The 27608-nt window shown below is 45.4% G+C and overlaps 2 non-coding genes across 2 annotated transcripts; one reads left to right on the forward strand and one right to left on the reverse strand.

Annotated features, from left to right (window-relative positions):
- Positions 1-317: 317 nt before the first annotated feature.
- LOC116562582 lies at positions 318-449 on the reverse strand. Its single transcript, XR_004274033.1, has one exon. It is a non-coding gene; the product is annotated as a small nucleolar RNA SNORA38 (small nucleolar RNA).
- Positions 450-6996: 6547 nt separating this feature from the next.
- Positions 6997-7068, forward strand: TRNAE-UUC. The gene has a single exon. It is a non-coding gene; the product is annotated as a tRNA-Glu (tRNA).
- Positions 7069-27608: the final 20540 nt, after the last annotated feature.

Here is a 27608-nt window from a genome sequence, read left to right on the forward strand (position 1 = left end):
CTAATGGTAGGGAACTGTCTATCAACTGCTTGGAAATTAACTGCATGTTCTAGTGAACGGCCCCCTCTCCAAATCACATTTGCTTAACAGTTTGAGGCAATAATTACTTAGCTTGCTTTCTAAGTTGTCAATTTTCAGTCATATACCCCTAACACTAGTATAAAGGAAATCATAATATACTGACTGTAAGAAAAATTTCAACTTGTCCTTAAGTTTTACAACTAGATTGTATACACTGCTGAAAGTCCTAGCATTCAGACCTTTGGGTCAAAGTTGCCTTTCTGTTCTTGGTGTAAGGTCTTTTTTTTTGTTTTTTTCTGTATGAGATTGGTTGATCATGAGGCTCCAAGGGGCAAGCTGGCCTCAGAGTTTCCCAAGTCCACATTTCTTTGCCTCCAATTTTTACGTGTCCAAAGACAGGGAACCACAGACACGCCTTTGTAGGAGGGTGGTGTAAGGTCTTTTAGGCCAACTGACTGCAACGTGGATGGATGGCATGGTAACCTCTGTGACCTGCACATACACTCCAGATGAATTCCTGGAACTAGAAAGTCTGAAGTAACTGGAAAACCACAAAAAGTGGAAGAGTGACCAACCCCTGCAGTGCCTAATTAACTTTGAGACATTCTTCTATTGTTCCTTATTCCCACCTCAAATGATAAGGCAACTGGACTTTGTAACCGACCGTGGTCACCCTCTTGACTCCAGGCCCTACGACCCCCTCCCAGCTTGCAAAAACTGCCCTGAACTGTAACTTCTGTAACTTTCCACCGCCCGCCCCAAACCTATAAAACCAACTCCTATCCCACTGCCCTGCACGGACTCTCTTTTCAGACTTAGCCCGCCCATACTTGGCTGAATAAACAGCCACGTTGCTCACACAAAGCCTGTTTGAGGGGGTCTCTTCATTCAGAGTGTGCATTTAACTTGGGAAGCAGCAAGTTAGCTGCCTCCTGAGTAGCTGGGATTACAGGCACACACCACCATGCCCAGCTAATTTTTTGTATTTTTAGTAGAGACGGGGTTTCACCATGTTGACCAGGATGGTCTCGATCTATTGACCTCGTGATCCACCCACCTCGGCCTCCCAAAGTGCTGGGATTACAGGCTTGAGCCACCGCGCCCGGCCAAATGTTCATTTTTATCAGTTTAAGAAGAACCTATAGCCTCTTCCTCATTCTCCCTTGAAGATGGCATCAGGCTTCAGAATGTATGCTGCCACTGCTGCTGAAGGCACTATTATGATTATCTATGACAGTGCCCTGTTTTATGCAATATGCTTATAATAATAGGGGTAGATTTATTAAGGTATATGAAGATACATTAAGACTCCAGAGATGAAATATCTGGGTTTGAATCCTGAATCTACTACTTATAAGTTGTCAGACTTCGGGCAAGCTACTTAACCTCCCTATGTTTCAGTTTTCTAATCTGCAAAATGGGAATAATATTGGTACCTATATCATTGGTTCATTGTGAGAATTAAATTGTTAATATAGTAAAGCATTTAGAATGATCTGGCACATAGCGAATCCTATATGTGATAGCTATTGTTTTTATATCAAGCACTGTCAAATATATATTGGGTGCCATGATGAACACTAAACTTGGCATAATCCCTGGCCATGGACCTACTGATGATTATTGAGATATATTACCTCATGAGGAAAGAAGAAAATTAGTTTAGAAAGCTCACTCCACTCTGAACTACTGCTGAGAAGTTCAGAAATAAACCAGAAATAGTTTTAACCTCCCATAGAAGGTCCAACTTGATTTCAACCTAGCACCTAAGGAGCAAAGTAAATTAATTGAGGGTCTCAGTGGGCCATAATTTCAATATTTGAGCAATTGCAACATGGAACAAGAAACGATAATGGTGGGCAAGTTTTCTGGATGCCAGGCCATGAAGTCCTTGTGCTCACAATTCCTTAATGTATTCTTGAAGAAAAACAAGAAAAGCTCATCTCATCCCACATCTGAGCCCTGCTAGGAGCACACAGATGAAGGTGAATATGATGATGGTCTGGTAAAGCTCTTCCTGTCTTGTTTTGTGCTATCGGATGTTGTTACTTAAATATTAAAGTTGTGGCCCTCTGAGACTCTCAGTTAGTTTGTTTTGCCACTTAGGTGCTAGGTAGAAACCAAGATTTCTCTGGGATGGATTGATTCATTATTGAATGAAGGAATGAAGCAAGCCATCAATCATGCAAACATGCCATGAGTGCTGATGATGTGCAAAGATGCCACACTGTGGAGATATTTTTACCTAGCTAAGGAATAGTTCTCTCTTGTTATATGCTGATTTAAGGAAAAAGTTACTTTTATAGGAGGATGGCCAAAGAAATCAAGATATTTTTAAGTAGTTCATTAAGTTGGTGCAAAAAGTCTTACATGAAAAAACATAAATATTTAAAAAAGAGATTCATTAAGTAATTAAGCCCAGATGCAATGCCTGGATTTGAATCCTGCTTCTGCAAGTTACTTAATCTCCTATGTTTCTGTTTTCCAATTTGTAAAATAGGAATAATATTTGGTACCTCATTGGGCCATTGTGAGAATTAAATCGTTACTATATTAAAATGCTGATTAAGTCATTATGTGTGCCAAGCACTGTGCTGAAAGCTGGGAATACCAGACTCTGCCATGAGGGAGCTTACTGTCTACCACAGGGAGGGAACCAGGGAACCACATCCAGCCTAATGATTGACAGGGTGGGCCCACAGAATGAACACCTCACCCAGCATTGAGAGTTCAAGGATGTTTGCCCTGAGTCACAGAACAAGTAGGAGTTGCTAGATTTGGCACAGAGGTAAGGGACAGAATTCTACGATCTAAACAAGCCCTTGAGGAAGCTCTGTCATTCCACTGGCCTCCTGAGATCAAACCCTATTTTAGAAACTGAACCTAGTGTTAGGCCATGAAGATTAATTCACACTGACTGGTCAGCAGGGGCAGGTGCTGTTACTCAAGAGAGCTTTGAGGTTCACTTTGAGCCATGGGCTGAGTTTGGGCTGACCAGTGCTCTTGGGAGAGTGGAATTTAATTGGTGCTTATTTGTGATGGCCTTATAAAGGATGACTCCTAGGCCTACTAAAGTGGAAACCATTCTAACTCCTAAATGACTGGCAAACATAAACCTGAATCACACCCCAGATTGCTTTGGCTAATGGAGATGCCTGGCAAGTACAATATGTTTGGGGCTTTTTTTCAGTATCAAATGGTGGATAAAATGGGACAGTTGCCCAGTGAAAAGCAGACCTCGATGCATGGGAACAGGAATAACTGTTTCTTGTGTCAAAAAGAAGGCTTTTTTTGTGTGTGCGGAACTAAAGAAATGCAGCTCACTTACTGGTCTGGCCAAACTTCAAAAATTCATGTTTTTTTTTCCCTCCTACCAGGAACATTTTGTTCCTGCTGATGGTTAAAAGGTGGCAGCTTTCATATAGAAGTGCAGCAGGAAGTATTTAAGTTAGAGAAAAGGAAGGACTATGTGACGGAATGATTGAGTGCAGGACAGGGTTCCCAGGGGGATTACAAAATCTGATTTTTATTCATGGGCTTTCCTGCTAAATAACTGAAATAATAAGGGTGGCAAGACGTAAGCTTATATCACCATTTTTTAAAGATCTGTGCTTTGGGATTCAGAAGAATTACGAATGCCTTGTGACCAAGAGGACCTGAGGTGGCTTCAGAGGCTGAGCTGACCTTGGGATTGGGGTCGGGCTTAGAAAGAAGAGTGGGAAGGCAGTGCAGAGCAAGGCGGAGCAAAGGGATGGGAAGGACAGGGCAGGTGGGGTGATCTGGAATGTGGCCCCTCTGAAGAGGACCGCGGCAGGATGGTATTGGCAGGCTATGACAGGGCTGGACTATGGAGAGCCTGGAAAGCTTCTCCAGAGAATTTAGATTTTACTCAACAAGCAATGAGATGCCATTTTCCCAGGCCTTTGATCAGCAACGGGAAATGATAGAAAGTGTGCTTCAGGGATCGTGGGCTTTTAGCAACTGAAGGGGTTTTACTGTCGTGTGGTTCAGTGTTTCTCAGACTCTACTGGCGTGAGAATCATTTGAAGGTGGAAGTACTTGTTAAAATTCAGATTCTCATTTGAAAGTCCTGGTGGGTGGGGCTGGGAATCTGCAGGTGAACAAAGCCACTGGCGATCCTGATACCAGTGGTCTGAGGCCCACACTGGGCAAACACTGCTACCCTGTCCAAGGGACCCAGACAATCCTTTGAGAAACTCACAGGGTACCACTGAGAAAAGGAGGAACCAGCCCTAAAACAAGTTTACGCCCAGAGAGCTGGACGCTGACTTTGGACAATGCCAGTTGAGTAGGAAGCTCTGTGCCCCTTTTTCTTCCTCTCCCTACACTCCAATCTTGGAGGACCCTAGAGCCTCGAAAGGCAGAAGGCCAAAGAGAGAAAGATGGGGAGCACGCCCTGTGTGATATTTAACCAGAACACTGGCTTTTCAAGGAAAAAGCCCTGCTAGTAGCATTTACCTGTTTCCATGGTGCAAACACTCCTAGTGTGGCCATCTCAGGCTACCAATGTGATGTCACTGAACACAGAGTTAGGAAGAGAAGCCCACAGTGGGCTCTTGTGAGCCAGCAGGAGTCTGCTCCAGCAAACTACTGCTTCGAGCTGGAAATCAGGCCGAGGCTGGGCTGGAGCAAATGATTTGAGGATGCAGACTGAGCTGTTGAACAGTGTATTGTGCTGGGCTGCGTTTTATTACTTAAAGTGACCACAGGGCTCCCAGTACTTTGGGAAACCAAAGTGGGCCTCTTGAGCCCAGGAGTTTGATACCAGCCTGGGCAACATGGTGAAACCCCATCTCTACAAAAAAGACAAGAATTAGCCAGCCTTGGTGGTGAATGCCACCAGCAGTCCCAGCTACTTGGGAGGCCGAAGTGGGAGGATCACTTGAGCCCGGGAAGTCAAGGCTGCAGTAAGTCTGCACCGAGTGAGACCCTGTATCAAAATAAATAAGTAAGTATAACTAAAGTGACCATAGGAATTTCTGCTACTGCTCGAGTTTTCATCCACTGATAAAGAGAAAAATGGAATAAATTTCAGTTTAGGGATAGTGAGAAACCAAAAGTAAATTCACATTTTGTTTACATTCTAAGGATGGTGCCCGTCCAATGGATGGGTTACTGTGAGAAATTAGACCCTGAAAACTGGTAAGATTTTTTTTTTAAAAGAATTATCATCAAAGGGAAATATAAAACTGAAAAGTATTTATGAAATCTGAGCCCCCAAATGGAAAACCAAGAATGTCAGGTATTCTGTAGTTAAAAGAGTTTGTTTTGGAGTTTTCTTTGGTGTTCCAAAGCAGATATCCTTAAAAGGAAAGCAGCTGTCTGATTAAAAAACAAATGAAACTCTGTACTCTGTTCAAAGATAGTACAGGAAGAACCAACCTTGTAGGTACACTATGAGGATTAAATAAACACATTTGAATGTGTCTGATACACAGAATAAGTTTGCTGTCAATTCTTCTACTTTTTCTTCAGAGCCACATTCATTTTTTAAAGACAGAGTCTTACTCTGTCACCCAGACTGGAGTGCAGTGGCATGATCTCAGCTTGTTACAAGCTCCTCTTCTCAGGTTCAAGTGATTCCCCTGCCTCAGCCTCCCAGGCAGCTGGGATTACAGGGGTGCACCACCACACCTAATTTTTGAATTTTTAGTAGAGATGGGGTTTTGCCATGTTGGCCAGGCTGGTCTCGAACTCCTGACCTCAGGTGATCCGCTCGCCTTGGCCTTCCAAAGTGCTGGGATTACAGGCCTGAACCACCGCGCCTGGCCCACATTCACTTTCAATTATGCTGGGTTATGTTCACTCCCTGTTGGGGATCTTCATCGTGGTAATGGGTGCAAGGCAGAACAATTTCTATTTCGTCTATTCCCGCCCCTCCTCTTTTGAGGATGACTGTCACAGGTGAACCTTGGCCTCAGAGGGAGAAGGAGAACCTGCGAAGGCCCTGTAGCAGGCGGGGTAGCGAGGAGTGAGCTTAGCTTTTAAATGGGCTTCTAAGTGTCCTCTGCTAGTTGAACTCTTCGAAGCTTCCACAATTTGTCCCCAGACTTCCATTAACACGGTTTCTGCTAGTAAACACAGTTTGTGTGTAGCTTAAGCCACTGAGGACACCAGAACCACAGCTCCCCTCCGCCGGCCATCCCCAATGACTGACACTTTGCATTTCCCTAATTCCAACGGTAGACTGCTAAGGCATCAACCGCTCCCTTGAAATGCTGCTTCAAATCGAGAAGGGCCTAGGAAACCACAAGGAGTTTCCGTCTATCATGAATGCGGGCAGTAAGAGACTTTCTCCACTTTTCCAAGCGACGTTTACAGACCAGCGCTGCCTGCTTTCGGTGACACGGGTCCTGCCTTTAGCCGTTGGGTCATCAGAACCTGGAATGTTCCAGGCTTCCGGGCAGTCCCCATTGCTGTTTCTTCAGAGGAAAAGATCCACTTTCAAGGACGGGGTGGTGCCTGTGGCCAGCCTGGACCAGCGCAGAGGGTAGGGGCAGACTCGGGCAAGGCACTGCGCGGCTGCGGCACACACCCTGTGGGGGACCCCGGCCAGCGCGGCGTGGGCTGCGCGGCGCGCTTTGACGACGCCCCGCCGTCCTCACTTCTTCACCAGCCTCTGACGTTCCAACCCCAGCGCTTTTGGACTTTGCAGGAGCTCTTGTGAGGCATTGTGAACAACAGCGCATCAAATCTAGTGTCTACATCGGGGTCGACATGGTATCTAGCGCCAGGAGAGTGGGTGACATCACGAAAGACGCGAGTGTAGATAGAAGAAAGATTTAAGCGGCCCGGCAAGAAGAACAGTAGAATGCGAGCCAGAATGGGTAAAACGGCTGCAGATTCTGCGCAGGCGCAGGTGCAGGCTTGACGCCTACAAACGAGCTAGGTAGAACGGGCGGAAGCTGACTGAGAAGACTCAATTTGTCTGGGCTTGGGTTAACGCTCATCGTCTCCCACATGGTCTAGCGGTTAGGATTCCTGGTTTTCACCCAGGCGGCCCGGGTTCAACTCCCGGTGTGGGAACGCCAAGATTTTAGAATCGCATTTAGTCAATTTAGATTCTCCCTAACTCTCAAGAGGCTAGTTTTTAGCCAAAACTATAATTCTATTTCAAAGCACACAGGATGCAGTGGGGCTGAAGGGAACGCAGGACCTACCCCAAGAGAAGGAGTAAAGGTCAAACGCACCCAGACCCCAACAACCTGCGCAGGTGGTGGAAGGGACATAGCTGGCAACAGCCGGAAGTCAGCTTTTGAAATGAGACATTAGGTCTGAGGTGAAGGAAAGAGGAGGAACCAATGCCAAAATACACCCACTGGTTTTTCTGCAGTATTTTCACCTTGTACTGTAGAGATGAGCAAATGACCAAAAAAGTGCTCTTTTTTGAAAGAAACAGAAAAGATGCAATTTTAGAACATTATGGGGCCTTTTTTGTTGTCAGGAGGATGCTGGGAGGCGGGAGAGGCATTACATGGCTTTTAAGTTACCTAAAGTGATTCTAGGACAGCAAGATTTCTAGAAAATACATATGATTAAAGGTTGGGTAGTTCAATGTACAATCTATTGCCATTGTGATGCAGAGAGCTAACTAAACCAGTCTGGAAGGTGGGGAAGAAAATTAAGTAACAAATACTGAGGCTCCAGCCGATGGCAAAAAACCAAACCAAAACCAAACCAACAAATTTTCCTTTTAACATATTTATTTGACACATTGTGTTTTAAAAAATTTTGTGATATGCGAGATTAGAATTAGAAGTCTTAGTATTGACATGTGACAGTTTGCAATTGTTATGCAAATTAGTGCATCCTTCTGTTATTAGATGAGATTATCTAAAATGAAGACTATTTTAAATGAAGACTAAAAGACTATAATCTTATCTAATAATAACATTATTTTTATTTTTATTATTTACTTATTTTTTGAGGCAGTGTTTTGCTCATTACCCAGGCTGCAGTGCATTGTAGCGATCTCGGCTCACTGCAACCTCTGCCTCCTGGGTTCAAGCGATTCTCGTGCTTCAGCCTCCCAAGTAGCTGCGGTTACAGGTGCCTACCACCACGCCCGGCTAATTTTGTATTTTTAATAGAGATGGGATTTCACCATGTTAGTCTGGCTGGTCTCAAACTCCTGACCTCAAGTGATCCACCAGCCTCAGCCTCCCGAAGTGCTGGGATTACAGGCATGAGCCACCATGCCTGGCCTTTTTATTGTTAGTGTTATTTTAGATTATTTTACTTTCAGATGATATTATTATCCCTGTATTGGCCAGAGGCCCTGTAGGAAACTGATGACACATCTTAGCAGAGTGCTTAATCAGGGATTATTTAAGTTTTTCTTAGGGTTTAGGGAAACAAGAAGGGGTGATGCAGCTCTCATGGCTCCTGAGCCTAAGGGGCAAGGCCAGGAGGGTAGCTGATGCCGGGGAGTTGCCAGGCAGAAGCTGTGTGTTTTTTGTTTGTTTTAAACTTGTTTTCAGGCCAGGCACCGGGACTCATGCCTATAATCCCATCACTTTGGGAGGCAAAGGTGGGAGTATCACTTGAGCAAGAGTTGGAGACCAAGACCAGCGTGCACAGCTTAGGGAGATAACGTCTCAAAAAAAAAAAAAAAATTAGCCAGGCAGTGGTGTGTGTCTGTAGTCCCAGCTACTCAAGAGGCTGAGGTGGGAGGATCACTTGAGCCCAGGAGTTGGAGGCTGCAGCGAGCTATGATTGCTACTGCACTCCATCCTGGGCTAGCAAGAGACCATCTCAGAAAAGCAAGACAAAACTGCTTTCAGGTGGCAGGTGAATTCCATTTATATGAAGGCTGTCACATCCACTCATCCTATTAATCATTTTCATAAAATAGAGTTTTGACCTCGTGGATTTGATAAATGCTTTCTTGAGATGCCTGTAATATTTAGTGGACTCAGAGCATAATAGATATTTCTGAAGACAGGTTCTTAATGAAATGAAAGAGTTTAACTTCGTGGGGAGATGGTTACTCAAGTTATATTTGGCATTTTTATGGCTTTGCATTTTTGTAAAACATTTTGCCATAACTTCCATTCATCATTCTCATAAGTCAGTCTTTAGATTCATAGACTATTTGAGCTGGAAAAGCCCTTAGCAGTCGTTTGAGACCCTCATTTTACCTGTGAAACGTCTATTCTGAGATTTTATTCCTCTGATTCTCTAGTATTTGACCTTAGATAGTATCCACAAAAAATTGAATTCCTGCATGGTGCTGTAGCCAGACATCACTCCCTCCAAATCCTGGCTTCAAGGAGGTAGGCTGAGGGGGATTGAGTGCAGAGAAGATTCATTTAAAAATTTTTTCTTTGAGACAGAGTCTCACTCTGTTACTCAGGCTGGAGTGCAGTGGCACAATCTCAGCTCACTGCAATCTCTGCCTCCTGGGTTCAAACAATTCTTGGGCCTCAGCCTCCCAAGTAGCTGGTATTATAGGTGTGCGCCAGTGTGCCCGGCTAATTTTTGTGTTTTTAGTAGAGACTAAAAGATTACCAACTCGGGCCGGGCGCGGTGGCTCAAGCCTGTAATCCCAGCACTTTGGGAGGCCGAGGCGGGTGGATCACAAGGTCAAGAGATCGAGACCATCCTGGTCAACATGGTGAAACCCCGTCTCTACTAAAAATACAAAAAAAAAAAAATTAGCTGGGCATGGTGGCGCGTGCCTGTAATCCCAGCTACTCAGGAGGCTGAGGCAGGAGAATTGCCTGAACCCAGGAGGCGGAGGTTGTGGTGAGCCGAGATCGCGCCATTGCACTCCAGCCTGGGTAACAAGAAAGAAACTCCGTCTCAAAAAAAAAAAAAAAAAAAAAGATTACCATCTCGGCCAGGCTGATCTTGAATTCTTGACCTCAAGTGATCTACCTGCCTTGGCCTCCCAAAATGCTGGGATTACAGGCATGAGCCACCACGCCAGGCTCAAAAAAAATTCTTTTGTATTTTTGGTCAGTGTTCATAGTATAGCTACATAAACACAGTAGTAATTTTTCTACTTGAAGTTTTTTTTTCTTTTTTTTTTTAAATTCATCATATATAATCATTTCTAGAAAGTGATGAGTATAACCTACTGGGGTATTTGAACCATCTGCTCTGGTATGCTTTCATTTTTGCATATAGTCGTAGACTCTGAGGGATTCTGCATGAAAATTGCTTTGTGTCCCTCGACAAGTGTACTTATAGTCATGCAGATTCATATGTATGTTCCCTCAGAGTATATCTGATGCTGTAAGCAAAAATATCCAAAATAATTACAACATTAAAACTTCATATGTTCACATAAAGGCAAATATGAATTTTAACTCACCCACACTGTAAAGCTGAATAACTTGGAAAAACACTGACTGCTTGGAAAATCACTGGAACAAATCATCAAAAAATCAATTTGCAAACTCCTAGAAGACCACAGGGTACTGGGTAATCATCCCACATTACTTTGTGAAAAACAAAGCTTATCAGATGAATCTAATTTCCTTTTGTCGCAGAGTGACAACCATGGTAGATGGGGGAACAGTCAACATAATCTATCCTGATTTAAGAAAGCTTGGGCTTTTGCACCTTGTTGTGTGCTCATTAAGAAAATGTAGGTAAGGCTGGGTGCGGTGGCTCATGCTTGTAATCCTAGCATTTTGGGAGGCTGAGGCGGGCAGATAGCTTGAACTCAAGAGTTTGAGGCCAGCCTGAGCAACAAAGTGAGACACCGCTCAACCCCTGCCCCCTCTTCTCCCCCTCCCCCTTGCCCATCTCTACAAGAAACACAATAGCGCCTGTAGTCCCAGCTACTCAGGAGACAGATGGGAGGATGGCTTTAGCCTGGGAGGCAGAAGTTGTAGTGAGTCCAAAGTGCACCACTGCACTCCAGCCTGGGGGTGACAGAGCCAGACTCTGTCTCAAAAACAAACAAACAAACAAACAAACAGAAAATGTAGGTAAGACTATTCCTGTTTGATAGAGATACATCCAAACTGAAGTTGGGGGCTCAGCTTTTTGCAAATAGGCAACTTAAACACAGTGTGTGCATAATTGACCTCTTTTTCCTTCCCAACTCCTTTTCTGCCTGGATTCCTTATTTTTTAAAGTGTCATTCAGGTTCTCCTTGTTTGAGTTATTTAATCTCCTTGTTCCTCAGTTTCCTAGAATGTAAAATGGGGGTAAGAATGGGACCTACTTCACAGGGTTGTGAAGATTAAATGACACAATGCACATAAAAGGCTTAGCTCAGTTTAAGGTCATCACCATCATCACCATCGCCATCATCATCATCACATCATCGACATGTTTAGTCCCTCTTTCTCCTGTCCACATCTAATTAAAGCTTATTTTATTTTAGTATTTATTTATTATTTTACTAAATCTTATTCTACATCTTCAGTGGTGCTCACATACACTCTTATCTACTTCCCTGGCCACTCTGCTGGTTTAAATCGTCTCATTCCCTGGACTATTGCAGTAGGTGCCACACTGGTTTCCCTAACCAATCTTGCCCATCTTTTCTGTCTTTCATTCTCCTGTCTGTTACAGTGTAGAGCTGAGCATGCTGCTCCCCTGCCTTAAACCTGATGGGTTTTGTCTTGCTGAGTGCTCCCAATATGCCTTTGCAGCCTAATTCCTAACTCTTCCCTCCATGTATCTGAGATTCTTGTTCATTTCACATGGTTTCCTATATCTGGCCTTTACTCAATTTTTCTTCTACTTGAGTTGCTCTTATATCCTTTCCTGAAATATCTATATCTTATCCATCCTTTAAGGCCCAATTCAAACATCACATGGTTCCTATGGCTTCCCTTACCTCTCCTGCGGATGCTGGTTGCTTCTGATTCCCCTGGCATCTTGTGTACTTCTCTTCTGATACTTACTCCTTTCTAAAGTTCGGTCCTAGCTTAGGTGTCATTTTGCCTTGACTGTGGGTGAGATGTTTTCTCTGCACTTTTCCCTGTCATTGCATTTACACACTTGTTGTGGCCCTGTTAGATTGTGCTCACCAAGGCCAGTGCCTTGCACACAGTAAACACTTAATAAACATGTGTTGAAGGATGTGTGAGCAGGACAAGGACTTTATTGATTGGAATACCTTAAGTTTCAAGTTACAGACAGCCATTGGAACTCTACTGGGAGAGAATTGCTGGCTAACGCCACCAAACTGTGGGAAGTGGAATGGGATGGCTGGCCTTGGGGACAAACAGAATCAGTGTTTTCTCTCTGTGTCTCTCTGTGTGTCGGATTTGTTCTTAGCTATCACGGACCAACCGCTTCCACATGGCAAGGGAGCTGGGCACCCTGGCTCAGTATTCATTCCTCTCAGCTTCCCCACCTGAGAAGGAAGGTCTTTCTTAGTTTCTGTTGGAAAGTGCTGGGGGAATGTGACCTTGCCTAGGTTCTGGGCCCTGCCTAGGGTTGATGAATGTGGGCATTATGATTGGCAGCTCCTATTAGAACCATAAGGTACAGAGGAAGGGGGACCTGGTATTAAAGTTAAGCCAGAGGAATTAAATAGTGATGGTTTAACATGAACAGTGGCGATTTACCATATTTACAAGCTTGCACAAAAATCCCTGAATTGTAAAAGACTGAATTATACGGAATCTGAATCATATCTCAAACAACTAGGAAAAAATTAAGCCCCAGATAAAATCTTTTGGCAAAAATAAGCATTTTTATATTCTTTACATTTGGGCTATTCATGTGTTCAGCAAACATTTACAGTGTGTCTAGTATGTGCTGGCACTGATCTAGGTTTATATTGTAGTGGGAAATCACGCACACACACTCACACACACTCACACACACACTCACACACACACACACGCACACACACACACAAAGGGTAAGAAGGTTGGATTTCATTCTAAATGTGATGGGAAAGTTCTGGAGGTTTAGGCGTGGATGGATGTCCATCCCCTGGATGAGAGTCCCTGGACTCTAGGGTCTTCTGCCTGGTGCTTTGCTGTGGTCAGCACAAATCACACCTTGGAAAGAAGATGAGACTGTTTTAAGAGGTCTCTTGCCATGGATTCCAGAACGCTTATTTTCAGAATTTGGCAACCTTGTCCTAAAATAAAGTTTTCCTTGTGGACTAACCCAGATCACATTATGCTTTGCTTTAAGCCTATTTGCCCAGAGTTAGCAAAATTGCAAAATTTGAGGGCACAGTTTCAAGACTGCCCTGACTTCTAACACCAACTGCAAGTGTCAGGGGTTCCCAGTACCACCCTCAGGTTTGATGATGTTCTAGAAGGATTCCAATAACTCAGTGGAAGCTGTAATATTCACGGTTATGGTTTATTGCAGGGAAATGACAGAGGCTGAAATCAGCCAAAGGAAGAGACAGAGACTGGAAGTGTTCTAAATGCGGAATTGTGTTGCCCTCTTTCCATGTGGAGTATGTGGACCCTCCTGATACTGATGTGTGACAAGATACACGCACTATTGACAACCAGGGAAGCTCACCTGAACTTCATCATCCAGAGTTTTTACTGGGGCTTCATTACATATACATGATTGATTGTCCGTGTGATTGAGCTCAGTCTTCAGCTTGACTGATACCATGTGACACAAAGCCCCCACTCTAAGGCACATGGTTGGTCTTTCTAGCATGACCACCTCCCACCCTAAGACTACTGAGTACGGACAGCCCCACCCTACAATCTGAAGTGATCAGATGATCACCTTAGGTGATCTGCCTGCCTCGGCCTCCCACAGTGCTGGGATTATAGGTGTGAGCCATCACGCCTGGCCTCCCACAGTGCTGGGATTATAGGTGTGAGCCATCATGCCTGGCCTACCACTCACTATTTCTTCCCGTTTTCTTCTCAGTAGAAATGAAGGAGAAAGGATTGTCTGTTGCCACAAACTGTTTGCCAAAAGATAGGTCAGTGTTCAGAGCAGCAGCTCAAGAGAAATCTGGAACATGCTGGCCCTGACCCCTCTCCACCTTTTCTCCAGACTTTCCAAAGGGAGGTTCCCAAAAGAGGGGTGAGGAGGGGCTGGGAGGAGTAGCCGGTTTTATGTGAAGCCTGCCCTATATGCCCTGAATTTTAAAATGGAAACAGTAGGTCCTTGGGGTGGGTCTGATGCTGGGGATTTCTGCCTCATCAGAACTGCAGGTTAGTTGGGGGGATGACGCCTGCATTAGGATTTCCACTGGAAGCTTCAAAACAGTTGCAGAATTGGGATGCTGCTGTGTGCGGCAAAGGGGGGCCAGTCAGGACTTTGCCTGGATGTTGCAGCACTGAACAGTGGAACTGGGGAGCTCGCCTTGCTGTTGTCAGGGAACCCCCCACCGTGGGTTTTGGCTCTGTTGGCGGAACACCTGCAGCCAGATCAGCTGCATCACCTTCCACCTGACTCTCATTATGCATAAGCTTAGCAAGTCTAAGCATTGACCCACCATTTATTTCTTGTCCCTGGGTCCCTCTCCATCCAGTGCTGTTTTCCACTGTCAGCGCTCATCCAGGGGGACTGTGTTCAATGTGTTCACTGAGTCTAAGGTAGGAACAGTAAAATTGACAGTTATCAGAAGTTGGAGTAATTTTCCATAACCTGCGCTCGTTAACGTCCTGATTGGGGTTAATAGATTCAAGGGAGGCGGAGAGAGAGCGAAGCACTAAGAGAGGTGAAGGAGGAATAATCAGAATTTGGCAACAGCTTGGTGGTGGGGCGTGAAGGGAAAGGATGATTTGTTGACAACCCCAAGATGATAATCATCCCCAGAGAGACAGGGAAGTGGGGCAGAGAGAATGAGATTTGTCTCCTCTGACAAATTTGAGGCACTGCTGGGATATCTAAATGGAGCAGCCTAAGAGGGCAGGAAACACAGGCTGGAACACCTTTGAAAGCAGACACCTCTGGGGGCAACTTTAATTTCCAGGCAAATAGGAGGTGCTGGGGTTTTCTAACTGAGCAGTGCCTGGCTGTTGCAATCACAGGGCGGTGGAGAAAAGAGAGAGACTGAGTGTGTGCTCCAGCAGGTGTGAGAGGTTCTGTCGTGTAGTAGGCCTGCTGTGACAGAGGTCAATTTTTGCATGGAATCCTCTAGACCTGCAGTGGCAGACATCTTGAGAGTGGCAAATGTGCACCACATGGCTCAAAGGACCTGCCTTCCCATCCCAGTCATCGTAGATTTGATATTTATTATGATCATTTTCTGGCAGATGGAGTAAAGTGCCTTGAGGAAGATGTGACTTTTTCTAATTTGTGCAAAGTTACAGCATGAGTTAACAGGGGCTCTGGGGTGCTTGTTAGTCTATTTTTCAAAAGTCTTGGTCAATAAAGCCTGAAAATTTTCCAATCCCTTCTGATCTTGTAACATTATGTGAGGAATCAGTCAAACAACCTGGCTCCCCAAAGGCCCTGTAATAATTGGTAAATGGGGTGCATTAATGTTGGTACTTAGCATCTTGCAGGCTGTGTGTGTGATTGTGGGATACACTGGGAAGGTGAATTGGCACCATTTCACAGAAAGTTGTTTAGCATGTAATACATAGTAAAGAGCCATAAGCATGCCTTTCCTTTCACTTGGTAATTCTACTTGCAAAGGTACAGATTATGAACAACAATGCTTTTCCTTACAGCATCACTTACAATAATGGCAGAGAAGGAACAAGGTCCCAAGCCAGCTGTGCTGCAACACTCCCTCCCCTCCCCCAGGGCTTGGCAGCTGGTCCCTCTTCTCACCCTGAAACAAAACTTAGATGCCCTGGGCCTTGCACAGGGAAGGTATTTGGGTTGTAGGTGACATTTTTTAGTAAATCAAAACTGTCAAAACCACTCACAAAACGCTCTTCTCTAGCGTTTGAAGACTTTTTAAGCACACAACCTAGGTCCCGTTGATCTTTTCCCTCTTGTCAGAGTATACCTTTCCTTATCCTCTCGCAAATGAAAATTGAAGTCTTTTTTTTTAAACTTAAATTCTTGTAAGGTGAAGTTTTGATCTGCTATTCCTTAGCCGGGTGTGGAAGGCCCTGGGGAGACTGATCAAAATGAATTTCTATATCGAGAATTACAATAATTTGAGCTCTTATTTAAGGGTCAGCAGAAACAACTGGTACTTTCACAAGCTGGAAAGAGGCCAATGTCAGATATGACAAATACGACTATAGAAAGGGAAAGTAAAATTCACTTCCTGTGAGGCTCAGCAATCACAAAAACAGAATGAAAAGCTTGGATACTTAGAGAGAGGTTCTGTCTCTCACATATATATGTATGTGTGTGTATAGTGTGTGAGTATATATATATATATACATATGGATTTATTCTCTAGAGAGGTTGTCTCTCACATATATATGTCTGCATTCATATATGTATATAAATATATATGTAATAATTCTGCTTGCAAGAAAATTAGACCCTAAGAGTTCACGAATGTCTAATCTCTTATTACTCTTGCCCTCATGTTGTGTCCCCCATAGGGCAAACAGACCTCCAAGAAAGGAAGATACGGTAAGTAAGACCACAGCTCTAGGCCAGGCATGATGGCTCATACCTGTAATCCTAGCACACTGGGAGGCCCAAGGCAGGTGGATCTCTTGAGGTCAGGAGTTCAAGACCAGCCTGGCCAACAGGGTGAAACCCCATCTCTACTAAAAATACAAAAATTAGCCGGGCATGGTGGTGGGTGCCTTAATCTCAGTTACTTGGAAGGCTGAGGCAGGAGAATCACTTGAACCTGGGAGGCAGAAGTTGCAGTGAGCTGAGATTGCACCATTGCACTCCAGCCTGGGTGACAGAGTGAGACTCTGTCTCAAACAAACAAACACTACAGGTCTTGTCTCAAGTACATTATTATTAAATTTTAAGAGTTCTGCAACTTCTTGCGGGCCTATCATTATTTCAAAATAGGAAGTTTTAAACAGTGAGGAGAATAAACATAAGGAACCTATGGACTATGTGAGTTCAATATGCAGACTACCACAATCTGCCAGCACACCTAAGTGCAGGACACAGAGGTAAAGGTAGGTCACTGGTTGGTGAGGGTGACTGGCTTGGGAGTTGCGGGTAGAGAGGAGGCAGAGGACCTGGAAGAGAATACCCACGCTTCCGCTGCTCCATCAGCACAAAGAAGCAGCAGCTGCTGTATTCCCTTGGTTGTTTAGTTTTAAATGACCAGGTATATAGATGTGAGTCCCTGGCAGTTCTCTGTTCCTTTCCTCACCACCAATTGCTTCCTTGTTTCACCCAAGGTTGAGTGGGTGAAACAACTTCAACAACCCTTGGAGATGTTCTGAGGGATCAAGTGTGCAGCCAATGCAAGATTCTTTTTGAAGTTCGTGTCATAGATTCATTCTCCAGCTTTTGCTTGGTCTATAAGCTCCTGGCAAGTAAAAGGAACTCAAAGACCAGACACCAAGCACAAAGCCTGACAGCAGGGCATCACTACTCCCCCGGCTGTGGCTGGCTTGATGCGCCAGCTAAACCCAACCTCCTCTAGCGAGTTTTCCAACTATCCCAAATTACGAAAAAGCCAGCAGATCTGGGCAGAGAACCTTGGCTACTTTCACCCGCCTTTTTGAGCCCAAAAGCTGGTTCCTTGTTGTAAGTGGTTGCCCAGCACACGGCTCTGAAAGGAAACCTTCACAAATGCTTTTCACTTGGCCTCGTAACTTGAGCTCACGCTCCCTTTTTGGCAAGGACACTGTGGAAAATTCCCTGTGCATAGAGCTGGCTCCGATTCCCAGCAATTCTACAAAGTTTTCTGTCTTTCATGGTAAAAATTGGAGCAGCTTAAACATCTCCAATGCATGGAGATCTAAAAGAGTACCTCAGGCACTGATGACAAGAAGCAGAGTCCTGCTTTTCAGCATGGAGCGTTTTGAAGTCGGAATACATCTGCCATCAAAGGTTGTCACAGTGACTGCTTCATCCTGGAGAGTACTGCACATTGGCAGGCCCCTAATATTTTGAATTTCTTGGCAGAGCTATCCCAGCCCCTGTTACCTTTCTTTAGGTTACCTTTCTTGTTATCTGTAATCATATGCAAACAGCTACTAGTTTGCAGAGAAAGCAAGCTGTGGGGAGGGAGGGAGTTAGTGAGCCCTGGGGAGCAGCTTCAGCCTTGATGGATGACTTGGGATGACTCTGCCAATGTGTGACCCTGGGGAAAGTTCTGTATTTTCTGCAAATCCCGGCTTCATCTACAAAAAGCAATAGCACACACAATGCCTGCCTGATAAGGTTAATGGGATGACGGCTAAATAAGCTGCTGTAGGTGTGTGCCTGCTCGCTATTCCTACCCTTCCTCCCTCCTCCTCCTCCTGCTATTCCTCTTCTTTCCTCAAATGTGATTTTCAGTGTTTTAACTGCTGGCACTTTAAAAAAATTCAATCAAATATGCATGTAGAATCACACATAGAAAACAGATAAAAACTCAAGCTGCTGCAAAGGAAGCACTGATTCTGTTCCTTCTTCCTCCCCTTAGTGGTGGCTTCCACAATTCACAAGCCATAGGCATGGCTTTTCTCATTGCCTGGGGGTCCTGCGGGGCACATGGGATTGGATCGCAGGCCCCTGGCTGCTTCCCGTCTTCCATGGCCCCTGCCTCCCAGACCTGGGCAAACGGAAACTTTACCGTAGAGGGCTCTGGTGTGTTTGGAGTTTAAATAAAGGCCCTTTGGACTTGAGTTCTTTCCATTCCCAGTGTTTTCTCTAATGAACTCATTTTCCGAAGGAACGGCTGGGCTGCCTGAGAGCTCTTCCCAAGCCTGAGACTTCCTTGGCTTGTTTAGCAGTTTGATGAGAGCTGTGTCAGTTCTTGTTTTGTGTCCATGTGTCAGAAAGCTGGGAGGCCCTTCGTGTACACAGCCCTTTAATTGGGCTTCTGTGTTTACCAGGCTTTTATTGGCACATGGAGAAGAGTGATGGAATGAGTTACGCTGGTGCATGAAGGGGCAAAGGGTAAATCACAAAACACTTGAACGTGAACTTGAACTTGGTGCCTGTGCCTCTCAAGGTCTGAAGGCCTGTCTCTGGAGCAGGGCCTCAGCGTGAGGCTGTTCCTGCAGTGCCTGCCACAGAAGGCAGCCACCCGCAGCTGGAATTAGGCAGGGAGACTCCTTGAAGTGCAAGGGCTGTAGCAGTTCCTCGGGTAACTCGTCCCTATCCAGCCTTTCTCTCATTTTGGCCTACTGTTTCCTGCAGGACCGTCCAGAGCCTTGAAAGAAGTGGCACATCCCTCGCCCCCAGGGAGGAGGAGCCCAGGGCTGGGAAAAGGGCTTCTCTCCCTTTCTGTGGCTTTGATTATAGATGCTGGACTTGGAAGATGAGGACAGGCTGGAGTCCTGCCCTGAGCTGGGAGTCGGAATGTACAGTAGTGCTTTCAAGACCTTAGTCATCAGTAAACAGAGCTATTATGTGCTGTGTCTGGATGTGTTCTTTCTTCTGCTGTGCGGCCTGTGGTTGCCATGGATATGGCTTTGTCTTTGGAGGCCCATAACCAAGGAGGATTGAAGTAAATCCTGATGGGTCAATATTTCCATAAAACAAAAAAACAGAAAAGAAAAAAGAAAGAAGAAAAGGGCCCACTTACTTAAATAACTCCAAGAAAATCCGTAAGCAGTTCTGAAATCGTGACCAAAACAACAACAAAAACCTCAGGCTTTAGCTGCCAGAACCTAAAGGGACACACGTTTTGAAAATGTCCTCAGAATTAAAAAGACGAGGTCTATTGATGGCTCTGATTGCAGCAAGTGAAAATGATGGTCTTTCCCCGTTGAGCGTTTTGGACAATATAAAGTTACTTTTTTACCCAGCCAGTGTTTATTTTTCAGAATGCTTCTCAATTTGCCATTGGTAAGATGTGTCATATTCCAGCATATAAATGAACCTGTGTTTCCAGCAAGCAATTGTTGTTTCTGTTTGACACAGGGGATTCGGTGACACTTGGTAATGAGTATGGAAGATGGGTAGATTGAATTAGAGGCTAAAAAAGGAAGGAAAGAAGAAAGAAAGACTCATTCCTGCGGCGTACCCAAACAGCTTGGTGTCTTTGTTGGAAAACATATGCATACCCTTGGAGATTCCTCATAAGTCACTCTAAAGAGAGGTGCTTGGTAAGCAAAGGTCAGAGGCTGGGAGCTGGGGGACAGCCACTTCTCTGCCATGCTTGGGCTTTTTGCTCAAGGACCACATCCTTTTTACTGGGATGCTGTTTGGGTATGTTTCTCTGTGTTTCCAGAAAACACGCTGCCCAGGCCAGGAAGAAAGCTATGGATTCTAGGATGAGAACCCCAGCCGGAGAGTGCCGAGTCCCTGGCTTGTTTGCCCACAGCTTGGAAGCTGCCTCCATAGTGTCTTTGACAGCATCATGAGGTTCCCCCTCCCCTCCCCTTAACACCCCAGCATTTTATCATCCACCTTGCTTCCTTCCCCAGTCACTGTCGCTGGCTACAGGCACCTCCAATGAAGGAGTTGCATCTGAACTGAATTATCCAGCAACCTCTTAAAGTGAAGTGGAAAAAGGCGATGTTAGTTTCCTTTCTGTATGCTTGAGTCTTCCCGTGTTTGTACTTAAACACTGGCTTAATCCACACCTCTGCTTCCCTGCCTGCCTCGGGACTTCTCCCCAGTCCCCTCCTATGATGTCACCTGGCAACTGCTGGAGCTTCCCAAGCGGAGGATTATGACATTCTTGCTCTGACTCCAAGTGCTCCAATGCAAAGGCCTCTGTGGTTGTTAGGAACAGCGAGGGCAGTAATGCGGCTGGCCAGCTGCCACCAGGGTCACTGGTGGCCAGCCTGGATGAAGAAAGGAAGCTCGTGCTTGAGCTGCCTCTGGTAGGTCCTGAGAGAAGGGACCTGCCTCCCAGACTAAGTGTAAACCGGCTCTCAAGCTTGCCCCAGCTGCTGCAAACTGCCTGGGAGGCTGAGGTTATACTCTGTAGCGAACAGAGACATGGCAGCCAGCGAGGCCAGGTTGAGCAAGGCTTCTTGGTTTGACCAGGCCTGATTCAGGGTAGGTCTGGGAGTGCCAAGAAAACTTAGTGTGAGGATGAAGGTCCTGGTCAATAGTTGCTGAGGCTCTGAACAACTATATCAGACCCTGAAAAGGAATTCTGACCCCCTGGCTTCTGTAGAGTCCCTCCCGGGTTGCAGCAAACAGGACAGATCTCATGGACAAGCCAAGGGCTCAACAGATCTTTACTTGATACCAATATGAGAGAGACAACTCTTGATCTGGACGGAAAGGAATTGTCTGATTTTCCAACTCGGTAAAATGGAATAGGGGGTGCCTGGGATTTGGATTGGAGGATGACTCGGAAAGGCCCCCGAAAGGTTGCGAAGCTTGTGATGACATCTCATCTGGAACATTGCAGAAAATCGCAACAAGGAAGAAAATAAGAGAGGCAGTTAAAGGAACCAGTATGGCACTGAGAGAAAGCCATTCTAGCTTGGATTTTAAATGAACACAAACAAAAGATGGAAGGAGGGGCACGTAATGAAGGATGTCACAAAAGAATAGCAGGAATCTATTTCTGAGTGTCAGGAAAAGCTGAGGTCCAGAATATGCGACGACTTGCGGAACAGCAGCTGACATGAGAATAATGCTCCATGGTCTGCAAAGCATTTTCATGTAAATGATCACATTGATCCTCACAATAACCCTGTGAGCGGGGATGGGAGTTATCCTCGGAGTGCGGAGGGGCTTCTCAGAGGCAAAGCTGGGATGTGAGCCCGGACCATCTCAGGCCAAATGCTGGCCTTTTCCCACCATCCCACATCATATTCTATGTTACATCGTCCATATTTTGATAATGTTTGGGGTAAGAAAAATGGGATGGGGTCGTGCTTCAGGAGATAGGATAATGAAGGCAGACGCTAGAAAGCAAAACCAGTTACTCCTGTTTTTTTCCTCCATTATACATCACAGAGCAAAACAATCTCTAAAGGACAGAACAAATGTCTCAAGATGGGTGAGACCTTTAAGAACTCACCCAAGGCGAGAACTCACCTAGCTCTCTAGGCCCAGGGCTAGACACTGAAGATGGTTGTTTGCAAAGGGACCTGATTTTCTCCTCCCTCATACTTCACCAGAAATTACTTATTCAGTACTGCGTCTGCCCCGCAGACCCTGGTGAATGGATGAAAGGAGTACTCAGACAGAGGTATGCAGTGTAAGAGCAGCTAGGTGACTATCTGGCTCTAGTGGCCAGAGAGCCACCTTGAGAAGCTGGAGCTGATTCAGTGCAGGCACAATACTGAAAACCTGGAGCAAACACAAGCTGTAGGTAATTAACATTTATTGTTCCCCTTTCAGGGATCATCATGTGAGCAGATGATCAAAGGTGAGTTCCTGGTCAATATAAGTAAATAAGCCTGTTTAAGATAAATTCTCCTACACTCCCTTGTACCTACTCCTTGCCCTCTGCCCTCAGGGTTATAGAACACCTGCCTTCAGCTATTCTCCCCCAGGGTTCTGCAGAACTTTCCAACCCTTCAGAAGATTTGTGTCCTTTCCCTATAGTTTTTCCCACCATCTGAACGATCCCCCACAACTCAGTATCTGTGTCCACAAGACTTGAGGGACTGTGGCTGGTCCATTGTGCTTTCCCCATCAACAGCACAGGCAATGAATAACTGACCACAGACTGGCCTGCAGTGACTTCTGTGAATTTATGGAGAACGGCAGGTATGCCGCAGAGAGAGGCAGAAGTTATCATGATTTACAAAAAAAAAAAAGAGAAAAAGTAGATTCAAAAATCTACATACCAATGAGCTGACATTAGTGTCTGAGATACTTACGTTCATTTCAAAGGTAAACCTGAAGTCTGAAGACAGAGGTCACAGGAGCCCATCTCATCCATCCAGAGACCTCACTGGAACCCTTGTCTCGGGCGGCTCAAAGCTGAGTTGGGGCCATCTGAGCTGTCATGTCCTAAATGCAGAGAAAAGGGGTTTCAAGGCAAGATTCTTCTTTGTCACTTTCAGCCCTGCTTTTAGGATGAATTGTTCCATTAACACTCAGCCTTAATAAAAAGGAGGTTTTACAATCTGAGTGTGCTGAAAGTTATGTATCTTAGAGGAGATGGAATTGGAAGAGGAAGATGCACTCAATGTGGAAGTTTAGTGATGCTGTCAATTGCCAGTACTTATCACTATCATAATTAGCATGTGTACAAGTATCAACACCGCAGGCAGAGTGTTCTCTAAAGGGCATTGAGAAGATGGGGACTGCGCCCAGGAACCCAGACTCCCAGAGGTTTCTTCAGCTCCTCTCTTCTTGTCAGGAAGAGCAATAGTTAAAGGTGGGCATCTCACTGCTTCTTTCCCTGATCTTTCCAATCTGTGAAAAGAGGGGCTGGAAGGAGCATGAGCTGATCCCATCTCATGCCCTTCACCTCTTATTCACTGCATTGTAGTCGTAAGGGTCTTGGGTCTGCCCCTCAACATACCCTGCGTGTTCCCATCTGGGAGTTTTGGCATCTGCTGCTCCCTTCCCCGAACAGAACAACTTCCTGTCATTGGTCAATCAGTGTCTCCTGGGAGAGACCTTCCTGATCCATTACCCATTGTGTTTTCTTCATAACACGATGAATTTCTTCCTAGCAATCTGAAATTGCTTCATTTTTCTTCTTTCCATTCTTCCCCTTCTCCTCTCTTTTGTTTCTCTGCTCCTCCTCTTCTTCCTTGCCTGCATCTCTCCAGCTAAAATGAGAGCTCTGTGTCCTTGACTGTCTGTTCACCAGTGTATCCCCAGTGCCTAGGATGGTACCTGAGCTGGTGCTTGGCAAACACTTGTTGCAAGAACGAGTTGACTTACCCCACCTTCTTTCTTGGCTGCTTTCATTTAGACTACTTAGGAACACGATGATCATCTCTATTCAACAAATGGTGAATGGGCACAGGTAAACAGAGATCACTTGAGAGCTCTTTGATATTTTTGATGTCTGAGGGGGTCTCTAATACCCTGAAAATAATCCCTGGGGACAAGCTCAGATCACATGTTCTGGAGGCATCTCTAAGGCGAAAGAAACTGTGCTTCCATTTTGGAACAGTAAGTGAAACCTCAAGGAAAGCTGAGAAAAAGGAATGGGGCAAATTCCATCTGGGAATGTAGGAAATATTGCTAGTAGGAGATAAGCCTGCTTAGCGTTATCCATATTCTCTCAAAGTATCCATTATTCAGATCCGTTGTGTGGCCTGATTAGTGTTCCTGGGCAAGATCAAGATAGGAGCTGAGATAAGGCCAAGGGTAGGTCAACGAAGAGAAGAAAGTGGGTGGCCAGAGAGGCCGAGGGAAACGCTTCCCAGGAGATGCTGTCTCAACATCCAGAATTTCTGCCGATTTCACTGAGCAACAGAGGCACACCCTATCTTGACCCTGGTTTGGCAAAATGGAGAGGGTACTGCTGACTTTTCTCAATGGGGAAGGTAGAAAAGTGTGAGGCCTACAAGGTCATCTTTTTAAGAAAGATCCCAAATAACAGTCACTTAAACAAAATAGAAAGTTCTATCTCGTGGAAACTTCTGCCCCGTCGTCCGGGCTGCATGGCAGTTGTGAGGCTGTTGACCCACTCGCCTTCTACTTCGTTGTTCTGCCATCTTTGGATGTTGTTCTCATTCACATGGTTGACACTACCACATCCACCTTTATGCCAGAGAGGGAAAGAAAGGGAAGACACTCATCTTTCAAGTGCACAGTCTGGAAGCTGCACATACTGTAAGGCCGGTTGCCTCGCGGGGAGCTTGGACACACCCACCTCTGCACCCGGCACCAGGCTCTGCGCTGGCACCTAGCTCTGCCGCATGGCTCCCCTGGGAGGCTCCAGCTGATGCAAGGCTCCTGGCCGGCTCTCCCACCGGAAAACCCGCCCAACAACCCGCCAACCAATAGCGGCCCGCCCTGTCTCAATCCCGCTCCCCTGGAGTCAATCAGAGCACCCAGGTGTTGCTCCTTCTTCCTAGCCATGAAAACCCCACGCCCCAGGAAGTTGGTGCGACTTCCCTGGCCCCTTTCTCCGGGACCATGGAACCTCGCCCAGGAGTTGAATAAATTGGCATTTAATTTTCTTATACTGGCCTCAGTTTCCTCATTTTAAACTCGGCAATAACCCTTACACATACACCTTCCATTCACATCCCACTGGCCGTAACTTTGTCTCCCGGCCATACTTAAGTGCAAGGGAGTCTGGGAAATGTGGTCTCTAACTAGGTGGCCCAGCTGAAAATTCTACAACCATGAAAGAAGAGGAACAGGGCTATCAGTAGACAGCCTCTCTGCCATAGGTGACGGGAGGAAATTATAGCAAAATGCCGTGTAAGTACAGCGACAAGTCTTTGCATCTGCCCCAGGGGAGGAAAATCAAATGGGAGTGGAAGGCTTTCTGTGAGGTTTTCGCAGAGCAAAGAACTGGATAGATTTTTGATAAGCAGACCAATGGAAATGTATTCCTGCAATAAAGCCCAGTGATAATATATGAGGTATACTAGTGCCATCAAACAGCACAAGTCTAGCAATTTTGTTTTGTTTAATTTTCTTTAAGTTCTGGATACAAGTGCAGAATGTGCAGGTTTGTTACATATGTATACATGTGCCATAGTGGTTTGCTGCACCCATCAACCCATTATCTAGGTTTTAAGCCCCACATGCATTAGCTGTTTGTCCTAATGCTCTCCCTCCCCTTTCCCCCACCCCCTGACTGGCCCTGGTGTGTGTTGTTCCCCTCCCTGTGTCCATGTGTTCTCGCTGTTCAACTCCCACTTATGAATGAGAACATTCGGCGTTTGGTTTTCTGTTCCTGTGTTAGTTTGCTGAGAATGATGGCTTCCAGCTTCATCCATGTCCCTGAAAAGGACATGATCTCATTCCTTTTCATGGCTGCAAGCAATTTTGAAATCTTGATGAGGATGTGGCACCTACCAGGTAATTTACCTAATCAGTCGGAATTCTGCTTCAGGCTCCCACCATCAACAATTTGGAATTAACTATAAAGCAGGCTCACTATGAGTCTAAACCTAGAAATATTTGAATGTAAACTCTGTAGATATTAACTTTGTGGCAGGCACTTATTCGTAATTACTAGATACCTACCCAATGCATAATGCTGTGCTGGTTGGCAGGGCAGCTCTGCTCTTGAGAATGAGAGAGATGTACCCTGAGAGTCCAGTAACACATCACCTGTTTATGAGTTAAGGTACTCATTTTTTCATTCATTTAACAAATACTTATTTTAAATCAGACTCATGGTATTGTGAAGGGGCTGGGTATATTGAGGAACAAGATGGACAAAATTCCTGTGCGAGAAAAAAGGCAGGGAAGGAAGTTGAGTTGAATAGACAGGTTACGCTACAGGGCCAAGTGTGAGAATGGAACCAAAGAGAGACATGACAGAGAACCTGGGGGTAAATAGGAGGTCAGTGAGGGCCCCGCTGAGTCGATGACATTTAAGCTGAAACCGTAAGGGTAAGAAGCGGCCAGCCACATAAGGAGCCAGGAGAAGAGAGATGGAAGAGAGCTTCCTGTGTTAGTAGGCAGTGCGGTGACCCACATGGCTGGAGAATACTGAGAGAAGGGGAGAGGGCTGGTCCTAGACAGTTTCTGGAAAGATGTGAAGCTTGGACTGGTCCTTGAAGTACAGGTGAGGTTTGAGATTGAGGCGAGGCTGGAAGGAAACATTTTCAAAGCAGAGTGAGCTGTGAACGGTCTGAGCAGTGTAGGTGCAAGCCCAGCGTGGCGGGCAGGAAGGGTTCATGTTAGGGAGCAGTAAGTGAGAAGGCTGGTAGCAAAGATGTGTGATTAACATAAATGCCCATCAATGATAGACTGGACAGACAAAATTAGGTCTATATACACCATGGAATACTATGCAGCCATTAAAAAGAATGAGATTATGTCCTTTGCAGGGATATGGATGGAGCTCCTGGAGGCCATTATCCTTAGAAACTAATGCAGGAACAGAAAATCAAATACCACATGTTCTCACTTATAAATGGGAGCTAAATGACGAGAGAACATAGAAATGTAGAGGGGAACACCACACACTAGGTTCTTCTGGAGGGTGGAGGGTGGAGGGTGGAGGAGGGAGGGGATCAGGAAAAATAACTAATGGATGCTAAGCTTAATGCCTGGGTGATGAAATAATCTGTACAAAAAAACCCCACGACAAAAGTTTACCTATGTAACAAACCTGCACCTATACCCCTGAACTTAAAAATAAAAGTTAAAAAAAATAGTCAAGGCAATTTTGAAGAAAAATAATAAAAACAATTCTTACTGTAAAAAAAGAGAGAGAGGTCCGGCGCACTGTTTCACGCTTGTAATCCCAGCACTTTGGGGGCCTGAGGTGGGAGGATCACCTGAGATCAGGCATTCCTGACAAACATGGTGAAACCCTGTTTTGTACTAAAAATACAAAAAATTAATTGGGCGTGGGGACGGGCGCCTATAATCCCAGCTACTCAGGAGGCTGAGGCAGGAGAATTGCTTGAACCCAGGAGGTGGAGATTGTAGTGAGCCAGGAGGGCGCCACCGCACTCCAGCCTGGGAGACAGAGACTCTGTCTCAAAAATAAATAAACAAATAAAGAGAGAGAGAGGTGGGGAAGCGGGGGGGGGGGGGGGGGGGGG

This window comes from Sapajus apella, unplaced genomic scaffold, assembly GCF_009761245.1.
Source record: "Sapajus apella isolate SASKATOON/1434 unplaced genomic scaffold, GSC_monkey_1.0 scaffold32, whole genome shotgun sequence".
NCBI lineage: Eukaryota > Metazoa > Chordata > Mammalia > Primates > Cebidae > Sapajus > Sapajus apella.